A 24,113-nucleotide genomic window follows, 5' to 3' on the forward strand; every position below is an offset into this window, starting at 1 on the left:
AGTGTGGGTAATTATTGTATCATAAAATATAATATTATAATCAAAAAGATACTAGAATTCTCTCATTGTGGAGAACTTGCTAAGTTCTACAATGGGAAGTCTACAGAACAGAAATGTGTGTCAGCCTGGCCTAGTTGTCTATAGTCAGCCAGCCATGTCTGCAAGGCAGTCTCATCTTTGAATCAAAGCAGTAGCATATAAATGGCCATTAATAGGTGAGCAGATAGGACATGTGTAAAAAAGCAGGTTTCTCATAGGTAAAAGAGTCTATTGGAAAAATTACTTGGGAACTTAATCACTAGAAACAACAACCTTCTCTAGCCATGGGACTAAATTCAAACATCTGCAGGACTTTTTCTCACAGTTATCATTGTTGGCCTTTAAGGTAAAGATGATTATCTTCTTCTAGTGTTACTGGCTTTTATTCATGATTTATGTGCTTGTGGATGTGAAATCTAAGTTAGAAAAAAACACTTGGCTTGTAAATGCTAGTACTTGGTAAAACCTCCAGAATTCTAGATACATGTAGAGATGTAGAGATTTTAAAATCTCTAATTCCTGAACAATTTTATAATGATTTAATAGTTTCCTCTACAGGCTTTCTAGATTTACATGTAGAATTTGTCCAATAAGATTTTTAAAAATCTACATTTGCAAAATTTGTATGTGTCTGAAGATTATCTTTCAAACCACTAAGTTCATCAATGATCAATGATTAGGTAGTACAACAATCTTGAACAGGCACTATATAATGACAATACATTTGAATAGGAAGGGGAATAAATATTCTGGATTAGAATCAAGAAATTGTGTGGTTTTCAATAATTGCATGGTTTCTCTTGTAGCAAAGATACATTTGCTTAACACGAATATTCTTTTGTTAATGGTATATGGCTGCAAATCATTGAACCAAACAAATAAATAAAAGTAGTAGGTATTCCAAAAGGGGAATGGAAAGATGTGTGACGGCAAAATGGTATAGTAGGAAAAACTGGTATGAAAACTTAAGTCCATATTCTGGCTTCTTCACTTACTAATTGTGTGAATTTGAGAAAGACAATTTAGCCTCCTTGAGCCTCAACTGAAGAAATTATATTTCTACTACCATTGTAAAGTGATCTATCTATCTATCTATCTATTTATCTATCTACACAGTCTGTCTATCTAATCTATCTATTTATCCAGGCTGTCTGTCTGTCTGTCTATCTATCTATCTATCTATACAGTCTGCCTAACTATCTATACAGTCTATCTATCTGTCTGTCTATCTATCTATCTATCTATCTATCCAGACTGGCTATCTATCTATCTATCTATCTGTCTGTCTATCCATCTATCTGTCAGTCTGTCTGTCTGTCTATTCATCCATCCATCCATCCATCCATCCATTTATCTATCTATCTATCCAGACTGCTATCTATATGTCCATCTGTCTATCTATTCTATCTATCTATCTATCCATCTATCTGTCTGTCTATCCATCTATCTATCTGTCTGTCTGTCTATCCATCCATCCATCCATTTATCTATCTCTGTCTATCTATCTATCCAGGCTGCTATCTATCGGTCTGTCTATTTGCCTGTCTATCCAGTCTGTCTATCTATATGTCCATCTGTCTATCTATCTATCTATCTATCTACCTATCTGTCTGTCTGTCTGTCTGTCCGTCTATATCTACCTAGATATATATGTGTGTACAAATACATATATACATGCAAATGTATAGACACACACATACATATATATGAATTGTTATTATGATGATGACTAAGTAGATTAGAACATAGTTCCAAAGAGATATTGAAAGACAAAGATTTGGGGCTAGAAGGAACTACAGACAACATCTATTCTAGTCTAACCTTTTCACGCTGCAATTGAGGAAACTGAGACCTCAAAAGAGTAAGTGACATTTTCAAATCAAATAGGATACAGCTGTAAAGGCTAGAATTTGACCTTAGCTTTCTGACCCAAATCTAGGGCACTTTTCAGTATACTATATCAGTGATATGCAAGAATGGAAAAAGGAACTAGGTCAGTCATATGGGAAAAGCAAGGGATAATACAGGCAGTAACACCATGGCATACCTATTCATGAAATATTAAAATCAGCTGAAGGCCTCCAGCATGTTAAGTACATCCTCCATGGAAAACTTTCAGAAAGAGTCTCAAGATAAGAAGAATAGGTGAGATGAGTTAAGAGCTATACTAGTAGAGATACGCCATTAATGAGATTAGGAATCCATGGAAATATTAAAATTAATATATTTTATTATAGGTAATGTGGCAGCTACGTGGCACAATGGATGGAATGTCAGGTCTAGAGAAAGAAAGATAACTCTTTCTAAGTTCAGATTTGACCTCAAACACTTACTAGCTGTGTGACCCTGAGCAAGTAAGTCACTTAACTCTATTTGTCTCAATTTCCTCATCTGTAAAATGACCACTCCAATATCTCTGGCAAGAAAACCCCAAATGGAGTTGTGAAAAGTCAGACATGACAGAAATGGCTGAATAACAATAAAAAAGAGAGATACTATTGCATAGTGGATAGAGAGCTAACCTCATAGGAGTATCTGGGTTCAAATCCTGCTTTTGAAATATACTTTGTGATACTGGTCAAGTCACTTAATTTCTTGGTATTGTAGATAGTTCCCTAAGATCATTTCATTGCAAGGAAATTGCTGCTGACCTGCACTGGTAAAGGGAACTCCCTACAATAATGAAATTATAAGATCAGTCCTTATTCCTATATCTGAAAGTTTGCAACTTTTCTGTAAGAACCTTTACCTAATAGAGCTATAGAGAAGTGATAGACAGTAGAGAAAGATTGTTTATTTTTAAATTTCCCCCTTCCTTCTATTCTTCAAAACAGTTTTCTAAAGACCAACAAATTAGGTCAGATTTAGTTTCAGATTTGAAATCTCCCTTCCTGAATATTTTTGAGACTTTTTTAAAAAAAATCAAAACACAAGTCCTGCATCCTTTAGAATTAAAAAAAAAAAAAAAAAAAGGTTTAGGAAAAATACCCACTGCAAAAAAAATTTTCCCTTAATTTCTTCACCATTAAAAATACTTAGGAAGTATGTCCTCTAAAAGGTTCTTTGTAAGCCAACCAACTTTTTGGGAACTGATCCCACTCATCTCTCCCATTCTGCTTGGCCAAAATTCTGTACTTTGTGGGCTAGGTCCTCTGGGATCCTGCTAATTCTCCAGAAAGTAGCCTCACTAGAGGCCTGGAATCTACTTAGGCAGCCTCTTCTCCTCTACTTTCTATTTCTGTTGACAACATTTTCATGAAATTACTGGGTTGGAAGCCAAGCTCAAAAGCAAACAGGAAAAGATTAAGGTACTCTAAGTGTACCTTTTGCCAACAAGTCTTTCTCTATTTAGTCAGCTTCATGCCTGGAGCTAGAACATTATTTTCCCATTATCACCTTGTTATCAGGTGGTTTAACTGCCTGTGAAAGGGGGAGAAATTGTTCCCTCTTCTGAGTAAGCAGAAAGCTGGGCCTGGGCAATTTTGGTACATGCTGGAGATTAGGAGTGTTGTAGCAGCCAAAACTTTAGACTTTATTCAGCTGTTTCAGCCGTATCAGATTCCACATGACCCCATTTGGGGTTTTCTTGGCAGAGATACTGGAGTGTTTTCCACTTCCTTTTCCAGTTCATTTTACAGATTAGGAAACTGAGGCAAATAGAGTTAAGTGGCTTGCCCAAGGTCACACAACTAGTGAGTGTCTGAAGCCATATAGTAACTCAGGTCTTCTTTACTCCAGACCTAGTGCTCTATAACACCGTGCCATCTAGCTGCCCCAAAACTTTAGACCAGGAGTTGTTTTTATTTTTTGTTTTTAATGTTTTTTTTTTTTTTTTTTTTTTTTGAAAGAGAGTCTTTCTAGTGAGAGGGCTGTTTTCTTCTTGGAGTGAAGTTCACTTCCAAGCAAAAATATGTCCTGTTGTTTTTTCAGCTCCACCAACCTCCACCCCTTGGTACTCTATCCCACTTCTTACTCTTTCCTCCATCTACATTGTTTCATCATCCACTCATTCCACAACCCATTGCAACATGATTTCCACTCATACCACTTCCAAAAACTGTAATCTCTTTTTTCTTTTCTTTATTTTTTAAATTAATAGCTTTTTATCTTCAACATACATGCAAAAATGTTTTTTTAAATAAAAGGATTTTAATTTTATTTTGTAGTTTTTTATTTTCAAAATACATGCAAAGATAGTTTTCAATATTCACTTTTGCAAAACCTTATGTTCTAAATTTTTCTCCCTCCCCTTCCCATAGACAGCAAGTAATTCAATGTATATTAAACATGTGCAATTCTTTTATACATATTTCCACAATTATGTTGCACAAGAAAAATCAGTTCAAGGGCAAAGGACCCACATATGCAAAAATGTTTGAAGCATTCCTTTTTGTAGTGACAAGGAATTAGAAACTAAGTGGATGTCCATGAGTTGGAGAATGGCTGGAAAAAATTATAGTATATGAATGTCATGGAATGTTATTGTTCTATAAGAAACAATCAGTGGTATGATTTTAGAGAGGCCTGGAGTGACTTACATGAACTGATGCTAAGTAAAGGGAGCAGAACTAAGAGAATATTTTACACAGCAGCAAGATTATGTGATGATCAATTTTGATGATGAATTTTTATTTTAACAATGAGGTAATTCAGCCAGTTCCAATAGTCTGGTGAGTCATCTGCATTCAGAGAGAGGACTGTGGGCACTGAGTATGAGTCACAATATATAGTATTTTTACTTTTTATTGTTGTTTGCTTGCATTTTCTTTTCTTTCTCATTTCTTTCCTTTTTGATTTGATTTTTCTTGTGCAGCATGATAATTGTGGAAATATATATAGCAGAATTGTATATGTTTAACATATACTGGATTACTTGCCATCTAAGGGAGGAGGTGGGGGTGAGAGAGAAAAAAATTGAAACAAAAGATTTTGCAAGGGTGAATGTTGAAAACTACTTATGCTTATGTGTTGAAAATAAAAAGCTTAAAAAAAGGAAAAAGTCAAAAAAGGAGAAGAAATGAGAAAGAAAACAAGCAACAAGCAAACAACAACAAAAACAGTGAAGACTCTCTGGATGCAGATGGCTCCTTTCTGTCACAAGTCTATTGGAACTGGCTTGAATCACATCATTGCTGAAAAGAGCCACACCCATCAGAATTGATCATCACATAATCTTGTTGCTGTATACAATGTTCTCTCTGTTCTACTCACTTCTCTTATCATTGGTTCATATAAGTCTCTGCAGGCCTTTCTGAAATCATGCTACTGATTGTTTCCTAGAACAATAATATTCCATTACCTTCATATACCATAACTTATTCAGCCATTCTCCAACTGATGGGCATCCACTCACTTTACAGTTTCCTGCCACTACAAAAAGGCTGATACAAATATTCTTGCACATGTGGGTCCCTTTTCCTCCTTTATGATCTCTTTGGGGTACAGAATCACTAGAAATACTGCTGCCTCAAATGTTATGCACAGTTTGATAGTTCTTTGAGCATAGTTCCAAATTGCTCTGCAGAATGGTTGGTTGATTCAGTTCTATCTTACTCCATAAGGTAAAAATTCTCTAAAATAACTTTTTCAAAATTTTTTTCAGTTTTTCATGTATATTCATTTCTTACATATTTCCATATGAGTCATGTTGGGAGAGAAAAATCAGAAGACAAGGAAAAACTATGAGAAAGAAAAAAAAACAGAAGAAAAAAAAGGTGAAAACAGTATGTGTCCATCCATATTCAGTCTTCATAATTCTTTCTTTGGATGTGAATGGCATTTTCTATCCAAAGTTTATTAAAATACCCTTGGACCACTGAATTGCTGAAAAGAGCTAAATTTTTCATAGTCAATCATCACACAATCACACTGTTGTTAAGTGCAATGTTTTCCTGGTTCTGTTCACTTCACTCAGCATCAGTTTATGTAAATCTTTGCAGGCTTTTCTGAAATCAGCCTGTTTATCATTTATTTCTTTCCTTTAGGTGTAGATTAATTCTTAATAGTATTTTATTTTTTGAAATACACATAAAGATAGTTTTCAACATTCGCCTTTGCAAATGGTTATATTGGTCCAAATTTTTCTCTCTTTTCTCCCTCCTGCCCCCTCCTCAAGACAGCAAGCAATCAACTATAGGCTAAACATGTCCAATTTTTCTAAACAGATTTCCATATTCCTTATGCTGAACAAGAAAAATCAGATCAAAAGAGGAAAAACACAAGAGAGAAAAAACCAAACAAGCAAACACCACCACCCCAAAAATGGTGAAAATACTTCAGTCTCCATAGTTCTCTCTTTGGATGTGGATGGCACTTTCCACCCAAGTCCACTGGAATTACTTTGAATCACTGCATTGTTAAGAAGAGCCCAACTCCATTACAGTTGATCATCACACAATCTTGTTGCTGTGTACAGTATTCTCTTAGTTCTACTCACCTCACTCAGCATCAGTTCATGTCAGTCTTCCCAGGCTTTTCTGAAATCAGCCTGCTCATCATTTCTTATAGAACAATAATATTCCATTACATAAATATATGTAAGGTAGAAATTCTTAGTCTGGCTAATTACTTATGTAAATATAAACAAATGTGTTTATACACACCTCTGTATACATGTAAAATTGATGACTATATTTCCACATAACTAGTTTCCCTTGTAATCTGTAATTGGTATTTTATGTGTAACCCCTGTACCAAAGCCCATTGCTATGGGACTCTCCCCTTATTGGTGGTGATGAATGTCCTGCCCATTGTGAGTTGGCAAGAAGGAAGAGTGCCAACTTTCCCTAGTCTTCTTTTGGGACTCTTCAGAGGACCAAGGGAGAATTGACTTCCAGTTCCAAGAGAGAAGGTGGAAGAAGTCAACTCCACCTCAAGTTACTGAAGGAAAAGACTCTGGGAAGATTTGAGAGAAGCAGGCAGTCTTCATCATATCCCTATTCCCAGCTTGCTACTCTGGAGCCAAAGTAAGCTTGCCAAAAAAAATTATTTTATGGAGCACTCACACAGGGCAAGCGCCCACAAGGTGGGTCAGAAAAGGACACTCTCAAGGTCTCTCTTAAGAACTTTAGAATCAATTGTATGACATGGGAGACCCTGGCACAGGACCCCCAGCATGGAGTGCCTTCATCAGAGAAGGTGCTGTCTCTATGAGCAAAACAACAGAATTAGCCCAAAGGAAACACAAAAGACACAAAATTAAGAATCCATCCCCAATGTCCAGAGAGACTACTTGTGTCCGGCCTGTGGCAGAGCATTCCGAGCTCCTATTGGTCTGATCAGCCCCAGTCAGACACTGTAACTCAGCTCTAATGTAGTGATGTCATTTTGGCCCTTTTTGAGAACGAAGGACCACAACCAACTAACCAAGTCTGGAGTTTCAGGAAACACAGCTCAGTAGCTGTCCTCAGCTTTAGCGTTATATTTTCCACTGCCTGCTAGATATTTCTCCCTTGATGACCCATTGGCACCTCAAACTCAGCATATTTAAAATGGAATTTATAATGGTCCTCTACCCTGAAGTCCCCTAGTTCTATTGGTGGTCCCAGTCCTAGAGGATAGAAACTAAGCTTTAGAGGGCAGAGGGGGCCATCTGTGCTTTTGTGCTCCTGACACAGTCCCTGGACCCAAAGAAGTGCTCATTAAATGCCCAGTGATAGTTCTTTGGCTCTGATCTCCCCCTTACTCCTCCTTCCGTCCTATAAACTGCTAAGTTTTGCCAGGGACAATGGGCAATATTTCTGAGCTCCTCCTGGTTTTTGTCTCTCAGGCCCTCATCGAGTTTCTCCTGGACTTTTAATTTCTTCAATAGTCTCCTTGTCTCTTGTCTTTCCTCTTTCAAATCCAAGCTTTTTTGTAGTTGCTGAAAGAGTCTCCCTAATGTAAAAGTCTGGGCATAATACCTCCATGCTCAAAAATCTTCCATGGCTAGCCATTGCTGATAGTACAAATGCATCAGTAAATGGATAGAGCATTGGGCTTAGATGGGTTCAAATCTTGTTCCAGACATTTATTAGCAGTTTCTTTATCTTTATCAGCAAAGTGAGTTGATGACCTCTACAATCTCTTCCAGCTCTCAGTCCATGATCCTATAAAAGGCTTCAAAGTTCTACTTCTTCTAAACTTTCCTAGCCTCATTTTTTTTTTTTTTTGGAGGCAATTGGTATTATCTGATTTGCCCAGGGTTACACAGATAATAAGTGTCTGAGGTCAAATTTGAACTCCGAACTGCCTAAGGGTCAGTGGTCTATCCACTGTACTGCTTAGCTGCCCTACTATTTATTAACTGGTCACACGCTGTATTTTCCAATTCAAATTGGATTTGTTCCCTGCCTTTTTCCTGATTCTTTGCAGGCTTGTCTTTGTCTGCAGAAAATGTTCTCTTCAAAGTCCAATTGAAATGTCACTTTCTGCTGGAAGCCAGAATGCCTAAAAATGACCTACTCTTCCTTAAATTATATTAACACTTTATTTGGACCTCTGTTGTATATTTATAAGATCCTACCTTGCATTATTCCAGGTGTATACATGTCTTGCCTCTTATTCCTTTTTAATTGAACCTGTAAGTACTGTGCTAGATATACCAGGAATACAAAACCATTTTTCAAAGTTTTTCTGTCCTCAAGGAGATTGCATTCTACCTTAACTTTGTAAAGATAGCATCCTACATAAACACATATAAATATAATACAAGGTGCTGAATGAAAAGGGCAAAGGAAAGATCTAAAAAAGTGTTCTAGAAAAAATTTGAGCACAGGAAGAACACTTTCAACTGGGAAATAGGAACAGTTTCACAAGAAAGTGACACGTGAGCTGAGTCTGGAAGGAAGATAAGAGAAATGCAAATTAAAAGAATTCACACCCAGCAAACTGTCAGAGATGAGAAAAAAAAAAGTTTAGTGTTGAAAGGATAGAGGAAAACAGGAACACCGTTGGTGGAATCTTGAATTGATCCATTCTGGAAATCAATTTGGAATCACAAAAAAATAGCTAAACTACCTATAATTTCTGAATTGGAGATCCCACTACTAATCATGCCCCTAAGAAAGTCAGAGACAGAAACCATATGTGCCCAAATAATCATGGTAGTATACTTTTTGTCATAGCAAAGAATGAGAAACAAAATGAATTCTCATCAACTAAGAATTGAAAAAATGGCATATGAATCTATGGTATTAAATATTATTATGCTTAAGAAATAGTGAACAAAAATGAAAAAAAAAACCACTCGCTCTAAAATCAGAAGTTGTTCAATCCTATTTAACTCTTCATGACCCCATTTGGGATTTTCTTGGAAAAGATACTGGAGTAATTTGCCCTTATTCTTCTAATTTATAGGAAACTGAGGCAGACGGGGTTAAGTGACTTGCCAAAGGTCAAGCCAATAAGAGTCTGATAGATTTGAACTCAGGAAATTGAGTCTTCCTGACTCTAGGGTCCAGTGGACTCTGTCCATGCTGCCTCAGAAGGTGTGCATTTAAATCTCCCTTTTGACCATTAGTTCTTATGTGGCCCTGAGCAAGTCTCTTAATCCACGGGCCTCAGTTTCCACATCTGCAAAATAAATTTAACTTCCTTCCAACTATAGCTCTATGATTCTAACTTACAGTCCATAGAGAAGAGAGGAAAGGAATCAGAAACGAGGGACAATAAAATTGTAAATAACACTGGTTGGTGGTTCTTTGATTTCAAAGAGGATTGAAATTATATTACTAGGCTGAATTTAGGGTATAGCATGTTCGACTGTGGCTATTTGGACCAATAGGAGCTCAAGCTTGAAGCGCTCCACCATAGATTGGATACAAATAGACCATTTGAACAAATAACACTACTATTATTATTTTTATTTTTTGTTGAAGCAATTGGGGTTAAGTGACTTGCCCAGGGTCACACAGCCAGGCAGTGTTACATGTCTGAGACCAGATTTGAACTCAGGTTCTCCTGACTTTAGGGCTGATGCTCTATCCACTGTGTCAACTAGCTGCCCCAAAATAACAGTATTTTAAAAAAAAACACTAAAAATAAGTCAAAACAAACATAATGAACAGTTTTAGTCTCAGTGAACTGATAAACACAATTTACTCTTAGTGGAGAGATGGGGATTATGGACATGGAATTCAGAATATGCCATCAGACATGGTTAGTGTTTGCATTGGTTTTGCTTAAATGTTTTTCTGTTTATGAGGAAGAGTTCAGCAAGAGGTGAGCTAGTTAAATAGGTGCTGCAATGTAACTGCCAAACAAAAAAAGAAAAGGAAAAACACGCGTTCCATCCCCAAATTAGAAATGAGGAGATTAATCCTTAAAAGAGGGTAAGAGACAACAGAGTATGAGGAAGTAGAGAATCTGGAACTCAAACCCTAATTCTTTACATGATACCATCCTTGAATGACTTAAAGGGGAAACAAGTGGAAAGATGAGGTGTGTTCAGTATTACTGCTCATCCTATTTTAACTCCCATTTCTTTCTTTCTTTCTTTCTTTTTCTTTTTTTTTAAATAATTATAACTTTTTATTGACAGAACCCATGCCTAGGTAACTTTTTACAACATTATCCCTTGCACTCACTTCTGTTCCGACTTTTTCCCTCCCTCCCCCCACCCCCTCCCCTAGATGGCAGGCAGTCTTATACCTGTTAAATATGTTGCAGTATATCTTAGATACAATGTATATGTGCAGATCCAAACAGTTATCTTGTTGCACAGGGAGAATTGGATTTAGAAGGTAAAAATAACCCAGGAAGAAGAACAAAAATGCAAACAGTTTACATTCATTTCCCAGTGTTCTTTCTTTGGGTGTAGCTGCTTCTGTCCATCCTTGATCAATTGAAACTGAGTTTAAGAGGTTTGGCAATTGTTAATGCTGTAAAGTTACCCATGTATATATCCTGTAAATAAAAGGCTATTAAATAAAAAAAAAAAAAAAAAAAAAAAAAAAAAAGAAACTGAGTTTAACTCCCATTTCTGTCTGGATTTTTGACTCTCAGAAAAACCAGAGCCAGGAAAAGAGCTCAAAAAAGCAGATTTCTCACCAGAGAGCCTTACTAGAGATAGCTGCTATAGTACTCATTGTATTTCAAAATTAAGGAAAAGCTGGAATCCTGTGGAAGGATGGAGATAGATACATGTTGCCGAAGGACAGGGGATTTTTCTCTTGAGAAAGTTTCATTTGTGTGGTGGCGTGGCATTTCCCAGGGCCGTGGCAAGGTGGACTCGGGGGACTGAGAAGAGATTAGCACCTTGCTGACAGAGAAGAGTACTGCTTCTGGTGAAGAAGGTGGCTGACTGTAATTTCACCAATGCTGCTTTGTTTCCAGTGCTTCCCCTCATCTGCTCTCCACTGACCTACTTTCTCCCACCTTCTGATAAGGGCTTTGAATTCCTTCAGAACTCTTAGTTCTTTGAACTCATCTACCTGGTGACTTCTAAATGGACTAGGAACAACATTCAGTTATCCTCTTAGGATTTGGCTTATGGTTTCCTTCCTCCCCTTCTCCCTCCTGGATAGTTTTTTTCTGTTGATATTATTATCACTGCCCTTTAGGATCTATTGAAAGCAGTACTAGACATTCTCTCTTGTCCATGCTCATTAATTAAGAAAATACCATCAAATTTCATAATATAAATTAATTAAAGTGAAATTATATGTATATATATATATATATTATACACACACACACACGTATAACACAAACTAAAAACCAAAAGTAAATGCAATATCAATGTGATAATTAAGGTGTGTCAAGGAGATAGCATATACATCTTCCATAAAAAAAAGAAACCCTAACAACAACAAAAAAACCCCCCAAAAAACAAATACTATATCAATGTGATAATTAAGGCACATGGAGGAGATAATGTATGCATTTTTCTTGTCATGGAAGAAAAGGCTGGACAGTTTCAAGAAAGCACTTTTAACAAATCCTGAGTCAGAAATGGGATGACCTTAAAAAACCTGAAGGACTCGGGTGATAAGCAATTTTTTTTTTTGACACCTAGTATGTACCTGATACTGTAATAAGTGCTGGAGATACAAAGATATGAAAAATATTTCCTTCCCTCAAGGAGGTTAGAATTTGTTATGGGAATCCAACATTTGCACAGTAGAAAATGCTAAATAATTGGGGGATTTATTTAGGAAGATTGACAGAGCCAGAAGAGGAAGTCACCAACTGGGAAAGAAGAATCTTGGAGAGGAAGTTCCAGAGATAATAGCATTAAAATATTCAGGAAATTGTCTTTGACATAGGTAGCATGGCCATATGGTGAGGAAATGGCTAGCAAGTAGGGAATGGGATTATAGGATCATGTATTTAAAGTTGGAAGAAACCCCACAGGTTTTTATGTTCAATAATCAACTTTTACAGATCAGAAACTGAGGCTCAGAGAGATTGAGTTGATCAAAGTTACACAGCTAAGAAATATTTGAGAGGTAGAATTAGAACCCAAATTTTCTTGAGTTTTTATTTTGGTTTTTAGTTTGTGGTTTGTGGTTTTTATTGTTTATTTGTTTGTTTTTGAGGCAATTAGGATCTAAGGTCAGATTTTTTGAATCTGGATTGAATTTGACTCCAGGGTCCATAACTCTCTTTGCTGTACCATCAAGTTGTCCTAATATAGCATTTTAAGATTTGCAAAGCGTTGCATACACACACACACACACACACACACATATATATATATACACACAAAGAGTCCAGGTCTCTACCTACTATACTATAAGTACAGTTTATAAGTATTTAAATGCAAACAAAAATTAATGTAAATGTAAAAATGTAAAAAACATTCTTAACTCACAAGAGGCAAGGCAGAATCTGGATTATAAGCAGTAGTATGTGAGACTAAATATATTACCTTCCAGAGAAGCTAAAATTGAAGATGAAGCCTAAGCTTCAAATTTAGGTTTAAAAAAAAAAAGGATTAGTATTACACTAACCAGAAATAAGAATGTTTGGAGGAGGGGGCAGATTTGGTGGGAGAAAGAGAAATAATGATTTCCCCATGAACATGTTTGTTTTAAATACCTATAGATTTCCCACAGTAGATATTTCCAGTAAATGATAGACTGGAGCTCGAGAGAGATAAGGAATGGTTGGATAGACAGAGATTTGGAATTAACTTGCTTACAGATAATTACGAAACTCAAGTAAGCTGAAGATTCCACCAAGAAAAGATATAGAGAAAGAACAAAAGAAAACCCATTGAGAATCACCTAGAGTTGGAGTAAGACCAGGGGAAAGGGAAACAAATGCTTAAATAAGTACTTATTTAAGTACTAAGATTATTACAAACATTATCTTATTTAATCCTCACAATATTCCTGCAAGACAGGTGCTATTATGATCCCCATTTTACAGTTGAGGAAAGTGAGACAGACAGAGGTTTAAGTGTTTGAAACGGGAAAGCTCCATCCACTATACCAGCTTTCTCTAAATGAGAGGGATGATGGAAAAAGATGTCAGATATATCAGTGACATCAGAATGTCAGATTTGTGGTAAAATCAATGAAGGAGATGGTAGGATATAAGTGAGAGACTGAGTGGATGGTCCTAAGTATCCAAAGCTGCAGATGGGTCCAGAAAAATAAAGACAGACAAAAATAATCAACAGATTTCATAGTTAAAGAATTATTTGTAAAACCAGACAGAGTGGTTTCAGTTGAGTAATAGAATCAGGAAGCAAATTGGAAGGGACAGAGAAGTGAGTAAAAGTGAAGAAGTAGAGACAACAAGAATAGATGTTTTTTGTTTATTTGTTTGTTTTTTTCTTTTATGATTTGGCTATGCAAGAAGGGAAAAAAATAAAATAAGGACTAAGGATCTTAAAGGGAGTGCCAGGGAGGGGCCCAAATGACTGAGAAGCTAAAAGTTTTTGCTTAGTACCTTGAATCCTAGAGAAAATCCCAGGAAAAGGAAGAAGAGGTTATGTCTAGAGCAGGAAAGTTAGGCCCCATAATCCAGAGAGGCTTTTTGGATTCTCACAGCATCCTACAACATTCAGATTCAATGCCACTTTTCTCAGAGTGCCTTCTGTAATCACTCTGCCAGGATTTCTTTTCCTTTCTTTTAATAATGTGATAACACTTATTTGAATACAGTTCTGACCTTTGGGGACCCAAGAGAACAATCCTAATCTCTCTAACATGTAATAGCCTTTCAAAATTGAAGTCAGCTTTATAATCCTTAAAGTATTATCAATGGTTATTATATCCCTCTGAAGTCTTTTCTCCTACAGGTTTAACATTTCTAGTTCTTTCAACTGATCCCATTGTGACAACTAGAGGCCTATCAGCAACTACATTGCTTCTTCTGAATGCTCTCCAGTTTACGAATGTTTTTCCTAAAATATGGTACCCAGACCTGAAGGCATTATTCTAGATATGGTCTGACCAGAACAGTATGACCTAACAGATAATCTAATTATAGTGCCAGCATTTGCAAATGAACTTGATTCAATTTGTAACTTCTTCTGCCAAACCAAAGAATAATAATAATTCATTTATAGTACTACAAGGTTTACAAAGCACCTTCTTAACAACCCAATGAGGACAGCAGTAAAATTATGAACATTCCGTTTGTGGCAGCCCTTTTTGTAGTGGCTAGAAACTGGAAACTGAATGGATGTCCATCAGTTGGAGAATGGCTGAATAAATTGTGGTATATGAAAATTATGGAATATTACTGTTCTGTAAGAAATGACCAACAGGATGATTTCAGAAAGGCCTGGAGAGACTTACACGAACTGATGCTGAGTGAAATGAGCAGGACCAGGAGATCATTATATACTTCAACAACAATACTAGATGATGACTAGTCCTGATGGATCAGGCCATCCTCAGCAACAAGATCAACCAAATCATTTCTAATGGAGCAGTAATGAACTGAACTAACTATACCCAGAAAAAGAACTCTGGGAGATGACTAAAACCATTACATTGAATTCCCAGTCCCTATATTTATGCACACCTGCATCTTTGATTTCCTTCACAAGCTAATTGTACAATAATTCAGAGTCTGATTCTTTTTGTACAGCAAAATAATGTTTTGGTCATGTATACTTATTGTGTATCTAAGTTATATTTTAATATATTTAACATCTACTGGTCATCCTGCCATTTAGGGAGGGGGGGTAAGAGGTGAAAAATTGGAACAAGAGGTTTGGCAATTGTTAATGCTGTAAAGTTACCCATGTATATATCCTGTAAATTAAAGGCTATTAAATAAAAAAAAATAAAAAAAAATAAAATTATGAACATTCCAATTTTATTTATTTTTAAATAGCTTTTTATTATTCAAAATATATACAAAGATAGTTTTCAACATTCACCTCTGCAAAACCTTGTGTTCCAAATTTTTTCTCCTTTCTATTTCCCTTCCCCCTTCCCTTAATCCAATATAGGTTAAACATTTGCAATGCTTCTAAATATATTTCCATATTTGTCATGCTACACAAGAAACATCAGATCAAAAGAGAAAAAAAAAAGCATGAGGAAAAAAAAGCAAGCAAACAAACAATAACAAGATGAAAATAGTAAGCTTTGATTCATATTTAGTTTCCATAGTTTTCTCTCTGCATGTGAATGGCTCTCTCCATCACGAGTCTACTGAAATGGCCTTGAATCACCTCATTGCTGAAAAGAGCCACATCCATCAGAATTGATCATCACATAATCTTATTGTTGCCGTGTAGTGATCTCCTGATTCTGTTCATCTCACTCAGCACCAGTTCGTGTAAGTCTTTCCAGGTCTCCCTAAAATCATCCTGTTGGTCATTTCTTATGGGACAATAATATTCCATTACATTCATATATGATAACTTATTCAGCCATTCTCCAATTGATGGGCATCCACTCAGTTTCCAGTTTCTGGCCACTACAAACAGGGCTGCCACATTCTTGCACATACAGGTCCCTTTCCCTTCTTTAAAATCTCTTTGGGGTATAAACCTAGTAGAAACACTGCTGGATCAAAGGGTATGTACAATTCTAAAACCTTTTGGGCACAGTTCCAAATTTCTCTCCAGAATGGTTGGGTCAGTTCACAACTGCACCAACAATGTACCAGTCCCCTAGTTTTCCCATATCTTCTCCAACATTCATCATTATCTTCTCCTGTCATCTTAGCCAATCTGACAGGTGTGTAGTGGTACCTCAGAGTTGTCTTAATTTGCAGACATCCCAATTTTATGACTAAGCCAATTGGAACTCAGAGAATAGTTATACTCCCAAGATTTGGACCTGGGTCTCTTGACTCAAAATTCAGCACTCTTCACTGTACCACAAGCCAAATCTTCTGACAACCTGAAGAGAGACACCCTACTTTACTTTATTTTTTTTTTCATCTTTTTTCCTTTTTATTAGTTGAGGATGTTAAAAATGTAAAATATTATAATCCCAAATCCTAGAACAATATTATCAGTTTCCATTTATTTTATATAATCTGGCAATTGCAAATGGAATGAACCTTCATTATTCAGTTGTTTCAGTCTTGTCCAGCTCTTTGGTTGACTCTTATTTGAGGTTTTCTTATTTTTTTATTTTTTTATTTAATAGCCTTTTATTTACAGGATATATGCATGGGTAACTTTACAGCATTAACAATTGCCAAACCTCTTGTTCCAATTTTTCACCTCTTACCCCCCACCTCCTCCCCTAGATGGCAGGATGACCAGTAGATGTTAAATATATTAAAATATAAATTAGATACACAATAAGTATACATGACCAAAACGTTATTTTGCTGTACAAAAAGAATCAGACTCTGAAATATTGTACAATTAGCTTGTGAAGGAAATCAAAAATGCAGGTGTGCATAAATATAGGGATTGGGAATTCAATGTAATGGTTTTTAGTCATCTCCCAGAGTTCTTTTTCTGGGCATAGCTGGTTCAGTTCATTACTGCTCCATTGGAAATGATTTGGTTGATCTCGTTGCTGAGGATGGCCTGGTCCATCAGAACTGGTCATCATATAGTATTGTTGTTGAAGTATATAATGATCTCCTGGTCCTGCTCATTTCACTCAGCATCAGTTCGTCCTACTTTACTTTAACATATTGATTTGATCCCTTTATCTCTAGTGTAAGAAATGATCCTTATCAAATCTTTTCTTCTATTCCTATTATCAGTGAGTGATATATCTTATCTTGGTAGATCCTAAGGTCCTTGGAGACTGGGACATATTGTTTTTTATCTTTTTAGACCAAGCATTTAGCTCAATGTTTCACAGATAATAGACAAGTAATGACAATTTGTTGAATGAATGATTGATTACTAGACCTATTGGTAACTCACATAATTTCAAAGTTGAAAGAGACTCCTTATCTAGGAGTACAAAACTTCTCTAGAAAAATGATTTCCTCCTCTATGATATACTTACCAAGTAGTCATCCGGCCTTTCTTTAAAGTCCCCCAGTGTGGGAAAGAAGCAGTTTCCTTCGCAATCTATTCTATCCCTGGCCAGCTCTGACTGTTAGGTAATTTTTCCTTACAAGAAACCCCTATTTACCTTTTGCAACCTTTACTTATTGATACTAGACTATCTTCTGGGATCAAGAAGAACAAGGCTGATCTTCCTGTCTCTGGACATTCTTTCAATTCTGCAAGACAGTTAACATGTTGTTTCTTAAATCTTCTCTTCAGAGGCTAAATAATCCTCTTTTTTAAAAATGGATCTTTGTGTGGCAACCTCTGGAGACCCTTCATTATACTTTTATACTGGCTGACTTCTCAAGTTCATTAATGACCTTCCTAAACTATGTTGCCCTAAATAATCACAACATTTTAGACAAAGTCCTAGAATCCTATTAGAAATAATCCACAACTTTAGCAAAGTTGCAGGATACAAAATAATCCACATAAATCATCAGCATTTTTATACATCACTAACAAAATCCATCGATTTTTGAAAAATTCCATCTAAAATAACTGTCAATAGTATAAAATATTTGGGAATCTATCTGCCAAGGGAAAATCAGGAACTATATGAGCAAAATTACAAAACACAAAGTCCTAGAGTCAAGGAGGATTATTTCCTTATCCCTGAATAAGGGAATATAGGATAAGAAAATAAACCTCATCTCTGAATGTTAGAGAGAAGTGCCTTGGAAGTCACTGTACTGACTAACTCCAAAACCATTGCTTTAATTTCTAATCTTAAATCTTTTCTTATTTAAGTTTCCTTTTCTCCTGTCTACAAAAGCATCCATTTCTCCCTCATCCTAAAACAAGCAAAGGAAACAAACACTATGATAAACTCAAGAATCTACTATCATTCTAACTATTGTTTTATGTATCTCCTTCCTTAGAAAATTTTTTTTTTGGGAAAAAAAAACCTCAAACCTTTCTATATGCATTACCTCTACTTCCTGTCCTATCACATCCTTCCAAACTCTACAATGTTTTCTAATCTTCAACTCTAAATTAATACTGCTCTTTTCTGACTTTGTCACTCTGTTGAAACTACTCTAAGAGTGAACAACATACAATATTTCAGAGTCTGATTCTTTTTGTACAGCAAAATAACGTTTTGGTCATGTATACTTATTGTGTATCTAAGTTATATTTTAATATATTTAACATCTACTGGTCATCCTGCCATCTAGGGGAGGGGGTGGGGGGGTAAGAGGTAAAAAATTGGAACAAGAGGTTTGGCAATTGTTAATGCTGTAAAGTTACCCATGCATATATCCTGTAAATAAAAGGCTATTAAATAAAAAATAAATAAATAAATAACAAAAAAAAAAAAAAAAGAAAAGAAAAAGGTGATAGAATAAATAATAGAAAAACTTAAAAAAAAAAAAAAAAGAGTGAACAACAATCCCAAATCTGTTTTTTTTTCCCCCTTGGTGTGCATCCTTCTTAAATTCCCTGTAGCATTCAATATTGTTCACTTTTTTGTCTAGATTCTTAGATATTCTCTGGTTTTTCATTATAATAATAATAGCGATAAGGAAATTATATATATATATATATATATATATATATATATATATATATATATATATGAACAGAGGTTAAATGATTTGCTTAGGCCAGTTCCAATGGTCTTTTGGTGAAGAGAGCCATCTGCACTCAGATGATTTTGGATCACAACATAGTATTTTCACCTTTTTTGTTGTTGTTTGCTTGCTTTTTTCCTTTCTCATTTTTTCCTTTTTTTGTTCTGATTTTTCTTGTACAGCATGAAATTTGTGGAAATATCTATAGAAGAATTGCACATGTTTAATATATTGGATTGAGGATAGGGAGAAGGGAGGGAAAAAATTTGGATCACAGGGTTTTGCTAGGGTAAGTGTTGAAAATTATCCATGCATATATTTTAAAAATAAAAAGCTTTAATTAAAAACAAAAAAATAAAAATAAACGATTTGCCAAGGGTCTTCCTGATATCAGAGCTGGAGACTTTATCCATTGCAACATCAACTGCCCCATGATACTGATCTTTCTTGATTTTTCTGTCAGTTTGCCCATTCCTCCAACCTCCTTCACTAGGTCTTTGTTATAGTCTCTAAATATAGATACATTTCTTTTGAAAAACATTTAATTTATTTTTATTATCATTATTATTTTTAACACACATTTCTTTATGAGTCATGTTGGGAGAAAAAAATCAGAACAAAAGAGAAAAACCATGGGAGAGAATAAAACACAGAAAAAAGAAGTGAACATAGCATGTGTAATATGGTTGTGTTTTTTAAAGGGTACAAGGTGTTCAGGAGAACCAACACCTCCCGTGTGAAGGCTTGCTAAGCCCTTTTCAGGCTGCTTACCATTTTTGGTGTCCCCCTGATTCCCCACTCTCCCCTGTGGCTCCCAGAAGCTACAGCAGTGGGGCAGCAGAAAATTGCGTGGCTAACCCAGGCTGAGAGTAACTGATCAGTCCCACACCTGTCAGTGAGCTGGGGGCCAGGAGGCTTCTCTAAGTACGTGAGCATTCCTCTGAGGGATTTGTTGTAAGGGCCATGAAGGCAATTGAAGCAGGTACTGCCCAGGTCAACCACCCTCCTGGGCCATGGCCAGTTCTCCTGCCCTTTGTCCTGCCACTGGACTTTGATAACTCAGGAAGAGAGAGTGAGACTTTGTGCGATTCTGCTTCACTTAAAACCATTTCACAAGCAAGAGATTACCCAGAATGTCAGGAAGGACAAACAACTGGCTCTGTCCAGGACCCTCCTCTCCATCTTTTGTCTGGAGACTTCATCGCTAAATCTCTCTACTCCAATCATCCTCTCCATGGCTACCAAGGTGATTTTCTTTACTATCAGGGTATGAGAAAGAATAAAGGAAGTGGTTTCAAACTCATACGAAGTGACGCATGATGAAATGAGCAGAACAAATTATACTAAAACAATAGTAACATTATGGAGACAAATGCCTCAGAAAACCTTAGGAACTCTGACCAACCATGATTTCAGAAGACTCATGATGAAACATGCTACTGACCTTCTGACAGAGACATGAATAACTCAGAATGCAGACTGAGACTTATTTTTTTGGGACATGACCAATGTGGAATTTATTTTGCTTGACTATACATGTTAGTTGCAAGGGCTTGGTTTTCTTTCTTTTTCACTGTTGGTGGGGGAAATAGGGGAGACAAGGTAGATATTTATTAATTTTAAAAAATGTAATTTTAAAAAAATGAAAATGATTTACCTAAATTATGATTTGACCATGTCACTTCACTACTCATTAAATTTTATTGGTTCCCTATGGCCTTCAGAATCGAATGTTAACTCCTCTGTGATTTAAAACTCTTTACAACCTGGCTGTATCCCACCTTTCCAAGCTTACTACACATTATTCTCCTGACACACTTGGTTTTCATTATCCTGGCTTTGCTATTCCTTACTACATATTTTGTCTCTTAGCCTTTATACTGGGAGTTTTCCCATGAGTGTAATGATTTTCCTCCCCATCTCAGCCTCTTGGAATCCCTGGTCCCCTTGAGTCAGTTTAAGCACCACTTTTTATATTAGACCTTTCCTGGTACCTAGAGAAGTAAGTCTCTCCCTCTCATCTAGGTTGTATGTAGCCATGGATACATGTATAAATATGTGCATGTTATTTTCCCTGTTAAAATATAAGCTCTTACAATTTGGAATTCTGCCAAAGAGCTATGAAACTGTGCATACCCTTTGACCAGCAGTGTCTCTCTCCTGGGTCTGTATCCCAAAGAGATTGTAAAGAAAGGAAAAGGACCCACATGTACAAAAATGTTTGTGGCAGCCCTTTTCATAGTGGCTAGAAACTGGAAACTGAGTGGATGCCCATCAGTTGGAGAATGGCTGAATAAATTATGGTATATGAATGTTATGGAATATTATTGTTCTGTAAGAAATGACCAGCAGGATTTCAGAGAGGCCTGGAGAGACTTACATGAACTGATGCTGAATGAAATGAGCAGAACGAGAAGATCATTGTACACAGTAACAACAAGACTATTCAATGATCAATTCTGATGGACGTGGCTCTCTTCAACAAGGAGATGATTCAGGTCAATTCCAATAATTGTGATAGAGAGAGCCATCTCCATTCAGAGAGAGCACTATAGTTACTAAATGTGGAACACACATACAGTAATTGTTTGTTTGCTTGCTTTTTTTCTCATTTTTTTCCTTTTTTAATCTGATTTTTCTTTTGCAGCATGATAAATGTGGAAATATGTTTAGAAGAATTGCACATGTTTAATTTATATTGGATTATTTGCTGTCTAGGGAGGGTGGAGCAGGGGAAGAATGGAGAAAATTTGGAACACGAGGTTTTGCAGGGGTGAGTGTTGAAAACTATCTGTGTATGTATTTTGAAAAATTAGAAGTTGTTATTATTTAAAAATTGAACTGAAAAAATAAAATATAAGCTCTTAGAAGACCATGACTGTTTTGCTTTGGTCTTTGTATTTCTAATGTACATAGTAGGTGATAAATGCTTGTTGATTTGGGTGATATATGTTTAGCACATTGGATAACTTGCCTTTTAGGCCATGAGTGGGGAGAAGAGAGGGGAAAAAAAATTGGAACTCAAGGTTTTGCAAGGATGAATGTTGAAAATTATCTATGCATATATTTCGAAAATAAATCACTTTAACAAAAAAAATGAAATGTATAACAACAACAAAGAAATGGTTAATAATCTGACACAGGACATTCAAAAGGAGTTCTGAATTTCTCTCTAATTCCAAAAGATGCAACATTTTTTCTAGCATGATCTCCAAGCATGATCTTATATATTAAGTTTCAGAAAACTGATTGGTAATTTGGCATACATTTAAAATAGGTAGGTAGCACTTAAAAGAAGTTTCTCTTTAGACATTAAAGAAAATAAAAATAATAATATGCATACTGACTAAAACCATATAAACAAAAAGAAAAGTAAATAGCAACAAAGTTTAGGTTTAATAAAATAGACTGATTAGTCAATAACAATAATACCTATCCTTGATCTCTTTTTAACAAATTATATGTTAGTAGCCAAGTCAACAAACCAAATACTAGGCTAAACTCTGGGCATACAAAGAAAAGCACAAAGTCCCAATGGAAGTTGCTCACAGTCTAATAGAAGAGACAACAGGTAAACAATTCTATATAAACAAGATATGTAATAATAATAATCACAGCTAATGCTTAAATAGTACTTAGTATGTGTCAGACTGTGCAAAGTGCTTTATGATTATTAACTTAATAGATCCTCACAACTCTGAGAAATAGCTGTTATTATCATCCCCATTTAAAAGATTAGAAAACTGAGGCAAACAGAGGTTAAGTGACTTACCACATAACTAGTCACATAACTAGTTAGTGTTTAAGGTCAGATTTGAACTCAGATTTTCAGTTGGAGATAATCAACAGAAGGAAGGCAAGAGCATTAAAAGAGACAGGGAAAGGCTTCTTGCTAAAGATGGGATTTTAATTGACACTTGACGGAAGCCACAAGAGACACAGATGACAAGGGAGATCATTTAAGGCATGGGGGGATAGCCAATAAAAAAGCATAGTTAAGAGATGGACTGATGTGTTCAAGGAAGAACAAGGAGGCAAGTGTCACTGGATCCCAGAGTATGTGAAGAGGATTAAGGTGTAAGAAGACGGAAAGGCTTTATAAAAGGCTTTAAAAGTCAAACAGAGGATTTTATATTTCATTCTGGAGGTAATAGGGAGCCATTGGAGTTTTTTGTTTTTTTTAATAATAACTTTTTATTTTCAAAATATATGCAAAGATAATTTTCAACATTCACATTTGCTAAACCTTGTGTTCCAAATTTTCCTTCTTTCCTTCCTCCTTCTCTCCCAACGGACGACAAATAATCTAATATATGTTAGACATGTGCAGTTCTTCTATACATATTTCCACAATTCTCATGTTGCACACACACACACACACAAAATCAGATCAAAAAAGGAAAAAAAAGAAAAAAGAAAACAAAAATGAAGCAACAAAAAATGGTGAAAATACTATGTTGTGATCTACATTCAATTCCCATAGCCCTCTTTCTGGTTGTAGATGGTTCTTTCCATTACAAGTCTATTGGAATTGACCTGGATCTCCTTATTGTTGAAGAGAGCCACATCCATCAGAATGATCATCATATAGTCTTCTTGTTGCCATGTATAATGATCTCCTGGTTCTGCTCATTTCATTTACCATCAGTTTATATAACTCTCCCCAGGCCTCTCTGAAATCATCCTTCTGATCATTTCTTATAGAACAATAATATTCCATAACATTCATGTACCATAACTTATTCAGACATTCCCCAACTGATGGGCATCTACTCAGTTTCTTGCTACTACAAAAAGGGCTGCCACAAACATTTTTGCACATATGGGTCCTTTTTCCTCCTTCATGATCTCTGGGATACAGACCCAGTAGAGACACTACTGGATCATAGGGTATGCATGTTTTGATAGCCCTTTGGGTATAGTTTCAAATTGCTCTCCAGTATGATTAGATCAGGTCCCAACTCCACCAACAATGTATTAGTGTCCCGATTTTCTCACATCCCCCTCCAACAGTTATCATTATCTTTTCTTGTTATGTTAGCCAATCTGTAAGGTGTGTAGTGGTACCTCAGAGCTGTCTT

This window comes from Sarcophilus harrisii, chromosome 3 (genome assembly GCF_902635505.1).
Source record: "Sarcophilus harrisii chromosome 3, mSarHar1.11, whole genome shotgun sequence".
Taxonomy (NCBI): domain Eukaryota; kingdom Metazoa; phylum Chordata; class Mammalia; order Dasyuromorphia; family Dasyuridae; genus Sarcophilus; species Sarcophilus harrisii.